General features: G+C 50.1%; 1 protein-coding gene across 3 annotated transcripts in view; it reads left to right on the forward strand.

Moving 5' to 3' along the window:
- Positions 1–12793, forward strand: part of jag1b (jagged canonical Notch ligand 1b) — a 132916-nt gene that overhangs the window by 11944 nt on the left and 108179 nt on the right. The window lies entirely within an intron of this gene.

Here is a 12793-nt window from a genome sequence, read left to right on the forward strand (position 1 = left end):
TAGCGGAAGGTCCCTGAGAGCGCTCGCGGAAGGTCCCTGTTGAGAGCGCTCGCGGAAGGTCGTTGAGAGCGCTCGCGGAAGGTCGTTGAGAGCGCTCGCGGAAGGTCGTTGAGAGCGCTGGCGGAAGGTCCATGAGAGCGCTGGCGGAAGGTCCATGAGAGCGCTGGCGGAAGGTCCATGAGAGCGCTGGCGGAAGGTCCATGAGAGCGCTGGCGGAAGGTCCATGAGAGCGCTGGCGGAAGGTCCATGAGAGCGCTGGCGGAAGGTCCATGAGAGCGCTGGCGGAAGGTCCATGAGAGCGCTGGCGGAAGGTCGTTGAGAGCGCTAGCGGAAGGTCCATGAGAGCGCTAGCGGAAGGTCCCTGAGAGCGCTAGCGGAAGGTCCCTGAGAGCGCTAGCGGAAGGTCCCTGAGAGCGCTCGCGGAAGGTCGTTGAGAGCGCTCGCGGAAGGTCGTTGAGAGCGCTAGCGGAAGGTCGTTGAGAGCGCTAGCGGAAGGTCCATGAGAGCGCTGAGGTCCATGAGAGCGCTGGCGGAAGGTCCATGAGAGCGCTGGCGGAAGGTCCAGCGCTGGCGGAAGGTCCATGAGAGCGCTGGCGGAAGGTCCATGAGAGCGCTGGCGGAAGGTCCATGAGAGCGCTGGCGGAAGGTCCATGAGAGCGCTAGCGGAAGGTCGTTGAGAGCGCTAGCGGAAGGTCCATGAGAGCGCTAGCGGAAGGTCCATGAGAGCGGTAGCGGAAGGTCCCTGAGAGCGCTAGCGGAAGGTCCATGAGAGCGGTAGCGGAAGGTCGTTGAGAGCGCTAGCGGAAGGTCGTTGAGAGCGCTAGCGGAAGGTCGTTGAGAGCGCTAGTGGAAGGTCCATGAGAGCGGTAGTGGAAGGTCGTTGAGAGCGCTAGCGGGCATATTGAGAAACAGTGTTCTTCCCTCTGTCTGTCACGGTGCTGCCTGCCAGGCTTTGAACTGTGGAAGTGTGTGTGAGGGAGAGATTGGGGGGAAAGTGGTTTTCCTCTGTCTCTGTGTGTGTGTGTGTGTGTGTGTGTGTGTGTGTGTGGTGAGAGATTCAGGGAAAGTGTTTTTCCTGTGTGTGTGTGTGTGTGTGTGTGTGTGGTGAGAGATTGAGGGAAAGTGTTTTTCGTGTGTGTGTCATGAAGAGAATGTCTCTGTCACAAAGTTTGAGTTGTGTTTCAGTTCAACTAGAGTACCTGTAGCAGAACCTAGATCTTGACTACGCGGGTAGATGGGGTTGATAATTTTATATCGATAGTTTCCCGAATCAAAATAAATTGTCATAAACTCCCAGCAATTTAATGGGTATTTACCAACTTTTAGATATCACTGTACCTTCCTGATATATTCAGGAACACGGATAACGGGCTGGCGTCCTGCCTATTATGGTGCTAGGAGGGTAAATCCTGTATTGGTTATGGTGCTGGAAGGGTAAATCCTGTATTGGTTATGGTGCTAGGAGGGTAAATCCTGTATTGGTTATGGTCCTAGGAGGGTAAATCCTGTATTGGTTATGGTCCTAGGAGGGTAAATCCTGTATTGATTATGGTGCTAGGAGGGTAAATCCTGTATTGGTTATGGTCCTAGGAGGGTAAATCCTGTATTGGTTATGGTCCTAGGAGGGTAAATCCTGTATTGATTATGGTGCTAGGAGGGTAAATCCTGTATTGGTTATGGTGCTAGGAGGGTAAATGCTGTATTGGTTATGGTCCTAGGAGGGTAAATCCTGTATTGGTTATGGTCCTAGGAGGGTAAATCCTGTATTGGTTATGGTGCTAGGAGGGTAAATGCTGTATTGGTTATGGTGCTAGGAGGGTAAATCCTGTATTATGGTGCTGGGAGGGTAAATCCTGTATTGGTTATGGTGCTAGGAGGGTAAATCCTGTATTGGTTATGGTGCTAGGAGGGTAAATGCTGTATTGGTTATGGTCCTAGGAGGGTAAATCCTGTATTGGTTATGGTCCTAGGAGGGTAAATGCTGTATTGGTTATGGTGCTAGGAGGGTAAATCCTGTATTGGTTATGGTGCTGGGAGGGTAAATCCTGTATTGGTTATGGTGCTAGGAGGGTAAATCCTGTATTATGGTGCTGGGAGGGTAAATCCTGTATTGGTTATGGTGCTAGGAGGGTAAATCCTGTATTGGTTATGGTGCTAGGAGGGTAAATCCTGTATTGGTTATGGTCCTAGGAGGGTAAATCCTGTATTATGGTGCTAGGAGGGTAAATCCCGTATTGGTTATGGTGCTAGGAGGGTAAATCCTGTATTATGGTGCTAGGAGGGTAAATCCTGTATTATGGTGCTAGGAGGGTAAATGCTGTATTGATTATGGTGCTGGGAGGGTAAATCCTGTATTGGTTATGGTGCTAGGAGGGTAAATCCTGTATTATGGTGCTAGGAGGGTAAATCCCGTATTGGTTATGGTGCTAGGAGGGTAAATCCTGTATTATGGTGCTAGGAGGGTAAATCCTGTATTGGTTATGGTCCTAGGAGGGTAAATCCTGTATTATGGTGCTAGGAGGGTAAATCCTGTATTGGTTATGGTCCTAGGAGGGTAAATCCTGTATTATGGTGCTAGGAGGGTAAATCCTGTATTGGTTATGGTGCTGGGAGGGTAAATCCTGTATTGATTATGGTGCTAGGAGGGTAAATCCTGTATTGGTTATGGTGCTGGGAGGGTAAATCCTGTATTGATTATGGTGCTGGGAGGGTAAATCCTGTATTGGTTATGGTCCTAGGAGGGTAAATCCTGTATTGATTATGGTCCTAGGAGGGTAAATCCTGTATTGATTATGGTGCTGGGAGGGTAAATGCTGTATTGATTATGGTGCTAGGAGGGTAAATGCTGTATTGATTATGGTGCTAGGAGGGTAAATCCTGTATTGATTATGGTGCTAGGAGGGTAAATCCTGTATTGGTTATGGTCCTAGGAGGGTAAATCCTGTATTGATTATGGTGCTAGGAGGGTAAATCCTGTATTGGTTATGGTCCTAGGAGGGTAAATCCTGTATTGGTTATGGTCCTAGGAGGGTAAATCCTGTATTGGTTATGGTCCTAGGAGGGTAAATCCTGTATTGGTTATGGTGCTAGGAGGGTAAATCCTGTATTGGTTATGGTCCTAGGAGGGTAAATCCTGTATTGGTTATGGTCCTAGGAGGGTAAATCCTGTATTGGTTATGGTGCTAGGAGGGTAAATCCTGTATTGTTATGGTGCTAGGAGGGTAAATCCTGTATTTTTATATAGTCCTAGGAGGGTAAATCCTGTATTGGTTATGGTGCTAGGAGGGTAAATCCTGTATTGATTATGGTCCTAGGAGGGTAAATCCTGTATTGATTATGGTCCTAGGAGGGTAAATCCTGTATTGATTATGGTGGTGAGTGGAATGTAGTTCTGTGGCTTGGTTTTAATGCTCTTGAATCTACTGCTTTCTGAAAGCAGTTTGATGTCACGGATAGGCTACAAAGGTGTGTGTGTGTGTGTGTGTGTGTGTGTGTGTGTGTGTTCAGTCATGTGTCCTGGCAGCCTGGCTAGAGAGAGCTTTTTAATCAGATGTCCTGTCAGCTTTGTTGGACAGTGTGTCTGTTAGGGCCAGGACGATACCAGTGTCTCACACGCACAGACTTTATGGCCAGTCCCAACTACAGTTCAGAGAATTAGTTCAGAGCCGGGCTGTCGCCTGGGAAAGGAAATCTGGCAGCTGGCACGCTGTTATACACTCTTAGCTGATAACCGTGTGTGACTGAGACAACGTATGGTGTATCTCTCTCTCTCTCTACAGTTGTACTGACCAAATGGCATCCTATTCCCTTACACTGTGCACTGCGTTTGACCAGGACCCATTTAGGCTCCATAGGGCTCCAGTCAAACGTAGTGTACACTATGTAGGGAATTGGGGTGCCATTTGGAACGGAGGCCAAATGCTTTTCACGTTGAGCGTAGTAGATAGTAAATGTCAGAACGACCTCGCAGAACACGTTCTATGTTTAAACGAGGGCCCTGAGAGATGAGAGGTCCCGACATTTTTAATACAAAACTGTTGGCTACTGTCTTTTAAAACGAGCCTCTCGTCACAACACATTTACATTTGGTTAAATAAATAAACTACATTTGGTTAAACAAACTAAAACTGTAATGATTTTAACAAGAGGTGAATTAAAACGTGTTATGTGACACATGTGAGCATTGCAGACAGTGTTCGTAGTATATCAGTGAATAGGGTGGGGGGTAAACAGTATTATATCTGAATGGGCTGGGAGGTTTTAGCAGTATGTCCGGACTAGTCCACCACAGGGTGGCTCACTGCTCGTCCCCAACCACTCACATCCAGGTAGACTGAGCTTCGGTTGCATCCCAAATGGCAACGTATTCCCCATACAGGGCACTACTTTAGACCAGGGCCCTACGGAACCCTATTCCCCATATAGCTACGGTGTAATGACCCCCCCCCAAGCTGCTACGGTGTAATGACCCCCCAAGCTGCTACGGTGTAATGACCCCCAAGCTGCTACGGTGTAATGACCCCCCAAGCTGCTACGGTGTAATGACCCCCAAGCTGCTACGGTGTAATGACCCCCCAAGCTGCTACGGTGTAATGACCCCCAAGCTGCTACGGTGTAATGACCCCCAAGCTGCTACGGTGTAATGACCCCCCAAGCTGCTACGGTGTAATGACCCCCCCCCCAAGCTGCTACGGTGTAATGACCCCCCCCAAGCTGCTACGGTGTAATGACCCCCAAGCTGCTACGGTGTAATGACCCCCCAAGCTGCTACGGTGTAATGACCCCCCCAAGCTGCTACGGTGTAATGACCCCCCAAGCTGCTACGGTGTAATGACCCCCAAGCTGCTACGGTGTAATGACCCCCCCCAAGCTGCTACGGTGTAATGACCCCCCCCCCAAGCTGCTACGGTGTAATGACCCCCCCCTGCTGCTACGGTGTAATGACCCCCAAGCTGCTACGGCGCGATGACAAATCCTCTTCATCTACTGGTGTGGTACTAGGTAGGGTGATGACCCCCCCTCATCTACTGGTGTGGTACTAGGTAGGGTGATGACCCCCTCATCTACTGGTGTGGTACTAGGTAGGGTGAGGCCCCCTCCCCTTCATCTACTGGTGTGGTACTAGGCAGGGTGATGCCCCCCTTCATCTACTGGTGTGGTACTAGGTAGGGTGATGACCCCTCCCCCCTCCCCCTTCATCTACTGGTGTGGTACTAGGTAGGGTGATGCCCCCCTTCATCAACTGGTGTGGTACTAGGTAGGGTGACGACCCCCCCTTCATCTACTGGTGTGGTACTAAGTAGGGTGATGACCCCCCCACTTCATCAACTGGTGTGGTACTAGGTAGGGTGATGCCCCCCTTCATCAACTGGTGTGGTACTAGGTAGGGTGACGACCCCACCCCCTTCATCATCTGGTGTGGTACTAGGTAGGGTGACGACCCCCCCTTCATCTACTGGTGTGGTACTAGGTAGGGTGATGACCCCCCTTCATCTACTGGTGTGGTACTAGGTAGGGTGATGACCCCTCCCCCTTCATCTACTGGTGTGGTACTAGGTAGGGTGATGACCCCTCCCCCTTCATCTACTGGTGTGGTACTAGGTAGGGTGATGACCCCCCCTTCATCTACTGGTGTGGTACTAGGTAGGGTGATGACCCCTCCCCCCCTTCATCTACTGGTGTGGTACTAGGTAGGGTGATGACCCCTCCCCCCCTTCATCTACTGGTGTGGTACTAGGTAGGGTGAAGACCCCCCCCCCCATCTACTGGTGTGGTACTAGGTAGGGTGATGACCCCCCTTCATCTACTGGTGTGGTACTAGGTAGGGTGATGACCCCTCCCCCCCCCCCCCTTCATCAACTGGTGTGGTACTAGGTAGGGTGACGACCCCCCCTCCCCCTTCATCAACTGGTGTGGTACTAGGTAGGGTGACGACCCCCCCTCCCCCTTCATCAACTGGTGTGGTACTAGGTGGGGTGATGACCCCCCCCTTCATCAACTGGTGTGGTACTAGGTAGGGTGATGACCCCCCTTCATCTACTGGTGTGGTACTAGGTAGGGTGATGACCCCCCTCTTCATCTACTGGTGTGGTACTAGGTAGGGTGATGACCCCCCCTTCATCTACTGGTGTGGTACTAGGTAGGGTGATGACCCCCCTTCATCAACTGGTGTGGTACTAGGTAGGGTGATGACCCCCCCCAGAGAGAGACGAAACACCAATTCACCGTCCCGAGTGATGTTGTAACAACATCTGTTGGCAGCACCGTAGACATTAACCTCGTAGGAATCAACGTGGTCTCTTTATCCTGCCGACAGTTTGCTGAATATCATTTCCTCTACTGTTATCCGGCCGCCCGGGTAGCGGGGAGTTCGGCGTGAGAGCCTGGCGGTGCTGATTAGGTAGGCTGTTGTGTGCTGTGTAAACATGTTGAGAGCTGTGCTGTGTAGTGAGTCAGGTTCATTCTCCACTGTCTCAATTGGCACCCTAGTCACTATGTAGTCCACTACTTTAGACCAGGACACATAGGGGATAGGGGGCCACTACTTTAGACCAGGGCCCATAGGGGATAGGGGGCCACTACTTTAGACCAGGGCCCATAGGGGATAGGGGGCCACTACTTTAGACCAGGGCCCATAGGGGATAGGGGCCCACTACTTTAGACCAGGGCCCATAGGGGATAGGGGCCCACTACTTTAGACCAGGGCCCATAGGGGCCCACTACTTTAGACCAGGGCCCATAGGGGATAGGGGGCCCACTACTTTAGACCAGGGCCCATAGGGAATAGGGGGCCACTACTTTAGACCAGGGCCCATAGGGGATAGGGGGGCCACTACTTTAGACCAGGGCCCATAGGGAATAGGGGGACACTACTTTAGACCAGGGCCCATAGGGGATAGGGGGGCTACTACTTTAGACCAGGGCCCATAGGGGCCCACTACTTTAGACCAGGGCCCATAGGGGCCCACTACTTTAGACCAGGGCCCATAGGGGCCCACTACTTTAGACCAGGGCCCATAGGGGCCACTACTTTAGACCAGGGCCCATAGGGGCCCACTACTTTAGACCAGGGCCCATAGGGGCCCACTACTTTAGACCAGGGCCCATAGGGAATAGGGGGCCACTACTTTAGACCAGGGCCCATAGGGGATAAGGGGGCCACTACTTTAGACCAGGGCCCATAGGGAATAGGAGGCATTTGGACCACATATCTCCCTATAGTCATTTATCAGGTCCCTTGATGACTAAAATGTGGCCTATGGTAGAGAAATGAACATTCAATTCTCTGGCAACATTTCTGCCAATGGCACGCTTCCTGAAAACATGAGACATCTGTAGCATTGTGTTGTGACACATTTTAGTGGCCTTTTATTGTCACCAGCACAAGGTGCACCTGTGTAATGATTATGCTGTTTAATCAGCTTCTTGATATTCCACACCTGTCAGGTGGATGAATTATCTTGGCAAAGGAGAAATGCTCACTTAACAGGGATGTAAACAAATTTGTGCATAAAAATGGAGAAATGTTCTGTTTTTTTTATTTATTTCAGCTCTTGAAACATGGGACCAACACCTAACATGTTGCGTTTTTATATTTGTGTGTTTTTTAATTTTATTTTTACTCTGACTAGTTTGACAACACTGTTTGTAAGCTTTCCTATTATATCAAATTCAACGTTTTGTCTTTTCCAGATGGTATGGTGGTGTAATGGGTTTTATCTCCTGAATGTTTTGGTCAAAAAAGTGACTTTCTTACCCCTTCATTACTATCTTTAATGTAGGATCATACCTCTGTAATCCTAATGCTCCCGTAGCTATTGAGTTCTTGACCGGTAACCGGTGTCAGATCAGACGGATGACTTGTTGGGGTGAACAGAGACCTGCGAAATGGTGGAGTGAGGCATGAGAACCTGAAGGTGTTTGATTAGCTGGCGAGGAGGCAATTTTTTTTTTTGTGTGTTGTTTTTAATGAAGTCAACGAGAGAGACAGCCGTGAGAGTTTACCGTGTGAATCGGTTAACTTTTTTTTAGTTGCAGAGTGGAACAGGATGAGGCAAGAGAAAGTCAAGAGAGCGAGAGACAGTTTACCTTTATCATCCATGCCTGTGGGTGATGCCTGTGGGCGATGCCACACTGTCACAGCATCTGAGGCAAGTAGGTGTTGGATGCTAGAAAGTGGAGTCGGCTCTTGAAGTGAAGAAACTTGTGTGTGTGTGTGTGTGACCTCCTGACCCAGAGATCTGAGCCGGCTGTAGGAAACCGTTGACCTTTAGATGCAGGCCTTGTCCAATTGTTTCTCTCTCTCTCACAGTCACGGAGCTCGGTCTCTCACAGTCACGGAGCTCGTGTCTCTCACAGTCACGGAGCTCGTGTCTCTCACAGTCACGGAGCTCGTGTCTCTCACAGTCACGGAGCTCGTGTCTCTCACAGTCACGGAGCTCGTGTCTCTCACAGTCACGGAGCTCGTGTCTCTCACAGTCACGGAGCTCGTGTCTCTCACAGTCACGGAGCTCGTGTCTCTCACGGGAGCTCGTGTCTCTCACAGTCACGGAGCTCGTGTCTCTCACAGTCACGGAGCTCGTGTCTCTCACAGTCACGGAGCTCGTGTCTCTCACAGTCACGGAGCTCGTGTCTCTCACAGTCACGGAGCTCGTGTCTCTCACAGTCACGGAGCTCGTGTCTCTCACAGTCACGGAGCTCGTGTCTCTCACAGTCACGGAGCTCGTGTCTCTCACAGTCACGGAGCTCGTGTCTCTCACAGTCACGGAGCTCGTGTCTCTCACAGTCACGGAGCTCGTGTCTCTCACAGTCACGGAGCTCGTGTCTCTCACAGTCACGGAGCTCGTGTCTCTCACAGTCACGGAGCTCGTGTCTCTCACAGTCACGGAGCTCGTGTCTCTCACAGTCACGGAGCTCGTGTCTCTCACAGTCACGGAGCTCGTGTCTCTCACAGTCACGGAGCTCGTGTCTCTCACAGTCACGGAGCTCGGTCTCAGCGCTCGTTCTCTCTCTCTCTCTGACAGGATGAAATTGTCTGTCTCGTTCCGATGTGTCCTGACATGACCTACTCTCAGCAGTCCTGTCATCTTGTTGTATGACTGGTTATCCCCAACCACCCCTGTAGATTCTCCCATCTCTCCCGTGACATTCTGTGTCTGTCCTGACTTGACCTACTAAAACCACGGACCAAAACTTTGTGTGTATACAACAACAAGCCCTGTCACTACCCTGTTTCACAATCCTCTGTGTGTCATATCTAGTCTGCCTGTCCTGACTTGACCTACTCAACCACAACTTTCACCATTGTCTCACAGAGATCGATATTGATACATGTTTGATTTGTTTATATAATGTTTGTTGTTTATTTAATTTTGTGGGTTTTTATTTTATTGTGTATAATTGTATTTTGTGAGTTCCCCAGGGTACATTTGCAAATGTGTTTTCCTTAAATACAAGTTAATGATAATGAATCCCAGCCGGTGTGAGTCGTCGTCCTCAGTTACTGCTCTCTCACAGACCGGTTTTCTAGTCTGTAGTTCTGTCCTGTTCCGACATGGCTTACTAAATCATACGATCTCAGCAGTTCTAACTTCCGGCGCCGACAGAGATGGCCGCCTCGCTTCGCGTTCCTAGGAAACTATGCAGTTTTTTGTTTTTTTACGTGTTATTTCTTACATTAGTACCCCAGGTCATCTTAGGTTTCATTACATACAGTCGAGAAGAACTACTGAATATAAGATCAGCGTCAACTCACCATCAGTACGACCAAGAATATTTTCCGCGACGCGGATCCTGTGTTCTGCCTTACAAACAGGACAACGGAATGGATCGCATGCAGCGACCCAAGGAAACGACTCCGAAAAAGAGGGAAACGAGGCGGTGTTCTGGTCAGACTCCGAAAAAGGGCACATCGCGCACCACTCCCCAGCATTCTTCTTGCCAATGTCCAGTCTCTTGACAACAAGGTTGACGAAATCCGAGCAAGGGTGGCATTCCAGAGGGACATCAGAGACTGCAACGTTCTCTGCTTCACGGAAACATGGCTCACTGGAGAGACGCTATCCGATGCGGTGCAGCCAACGGGTTTCTCCACGCATCGCGCCGACAGAAACAAACACCTTTCTGGTAAGAAGAGTGGCGGGGGCGTATGCCTCATGACTAACGAGACATGGTGTGATGAAGGAAACATACAGGAACTCAAATCCTTCTGTTCACCTGCTTTAGAATTCCTCACAATCAAATGTAGACCGCATTATCTTCCAAGAGAATTCTCTTCGATTATAATCACAGCCGTATATACCCCCCCCCCCAAGCAGACACATCGATGGCTCTGAACGAACTTTATTTAACTCTTTGCAAACTGGAAACCATTTATCCGGAGGCTGCATTCGTTGTAGCTGGGATTTTAACAAAGCTAATCTGAAAACAAGACTCCCTAAATTTTATCAGGATATCGATTGCGCAACCAGGGGTGGTAAAACCTTGGATCATTGTTACTCTAACTTCCGCGACGCATATAAGGCCCTGCCCCGCCCCCCTTTCGGAAAAGCTGACCACGACTCCATTTTGCTGATCCCTGCCTACAGGCAGAAACTAAAACAAGAGGCTCCCACGCTGTGGTCTGTCCAACGCTGGTCAGACCAAGCTGACTCCACACTCCAAGACTGCTTCCATCACGTGGACTGGGACATGTTTCGTATTGCGTCAGATAAAAATATTGACGAATACGCTGATTCGGTGTGAGAGTTCATTAGAACGTGGGTCCGTCGACGATGTCGTTCCCATAGCAACGATAAAAACATTCCCTAACCAGAAACCGTGGATTGATGGCAGCATTCGCGTGAAACTGAAAGCGCGAACCACTGCTTTTAATCAGGGCAAGGTGTCTGGTAACATGTCCGAATATAAACAATGCAGCTATTCCCTCCGCAAGGCTATTAAACAAGCTAAGCGTCAGTACAGAGACAAAGTGGAATCTCAATTCAATGGCTCAGACACAAGAGGCATGTGGCAGGGTCTACAGTCAATCACGGACTACAAGAAGAAACCCAGCCCAGTCACGGACCAGGATGTCTTGCTCCCAGGCAGACTAAATAACTTTTTGCCCGCTTTGAGGACAATACAGTGCCACTGACACGGCCTGCAACGGAAACATGCGGTCTCTCCTTCACTGCAGCCGAGGTGAGTAAGACATTTAAACGTGTTAACCCTCGCAAGGCTGCAGGCCCAGACGGCATCCCCAGCCGCGCCCTCAGAGCATGCGCAGACCAGCTGGCCGGTGTGTTTACGGACATATTCAATCAATCCCTATACCAGTCTGCTGTTCCCACATGCTTCAAGAGGGCCACCATTGTTCCTGTTCCCAAGAAAGCTAAGGTAACTGAGCTAAACGACTACCGCCCGTAGCACTCACTTCCGTCATCATGAAGTGCTTTGAGAGACTAGTCAAGGACCATATCACCTCCACCCTACCTGACACCCTAGACCCACTCCAATTTGCTTACCGCCCAAATAGGTCCACAGACGATGCAATCTCAACCACACTGCACACTGCCCTAACCCACCTGGACAAGAGGAATACCTATGTGAGAATGCTGTTCATCGACTACAGCTCGGCATTCAACACCATAGTACCCTCCAAGCTCGTCATCAAGCTCGAGACCCTGGGTCTCGACCCCGCCCTGTGCAACTGGGTACTGGACTTCCTGACGGGCCGCCCCCAGGTGGTGAGGGTAGGCAACAACATCTCCTCCCCGCTGATCCTCAACACGGGGCCCCACAAGGGTGCGTTCTGAGCCCTCTCCTGTACTCCCTGTTCACCCACGACTGCGTGGCCACGCACGCCTCCAACTCAATCATCAAGTTTGCGGACGACACAACAGTGGTAGGCTTGATTACCAACAACGACGAGACGGCCTACAGGGAGGATGTGAGGGCCCTCGGAGTGTGGTGTCAGGAAAATAACCTCACACTCAACGTCAACAAAACTAAGGAGATGATTGTGGACTTCAGGAAACAGCAGAAGGACCACCCCCCTATCCACATCGATGGAACAGTAGTGGAGAGGGTAGCAAGTTTTAAGTTCCTCGGCATACACATCACAGACCAACTGAATTGGTCCACTCACACTGACAGCGTCGTGAAGAAGGCGCAGCAGCATCTACACAGTGACGGTCTGAGAGACTATCCATTTCCTCCATCACTAGTCCAACATCCTGTCATCTACACAGAGAGACTATCCATTTCCCCCATCACTAGTCCAACATCCTGTCTTCTACACAGAGAGACTATCCATTTCCCCCATCACTAGTCCAACATCCTGTCATCTACACAGAGAGACTATCCATTTCCTCCATCACTAGTCCAACATCCTGTCATCTACACAGAGAGACTATCCATTTCCCCCATCACTAGTCCAACATCCTGTCATCTACACAGAGACTATCCATTTCCCCCATCATTCCCCCTGAGACTGTATCAACCACTCATCTAGCTACTTCATCAGATCAGCTGTTGGCATGGTAACTACCTGGATTACCTGTGATCTGAGGTTCATATTGGGATGAGGAAGGGATGAGGAAGAAGTAGCCAAGCTACAGAAGAGTTGTTGCGAAAGGGATCAGTTTGAGCAAGGCGAGGTACATAATCCCTCCTCTTCATCACATAATGATTAGTTATTAGGGATGAAGGTGATTTTTGTCGATCAGGTGATTTTGCACAGGTCAAACAGCAATGTAGTTCATCTCAAACACACACACACGCACACACGCCCGCGCGCGCACTGGTTTCCGTA

This window comes from Oncorhynchus keta, chromosome 3, assembly GCF_023373465.1.
Source record: "Oncorhynchus keta strain PuntledgeMale-10-30-2019 chromosome 3, Oket_V2, whole genome shotgun sequence".
NCBI classification, from domain to species: domain Eukaryota; kingdom Metazoa; phylum Chordata; class Actinopteri; order Salmoniformes; family Salmonidae; genus Oncorhynchus; species Oncorhynchus keta.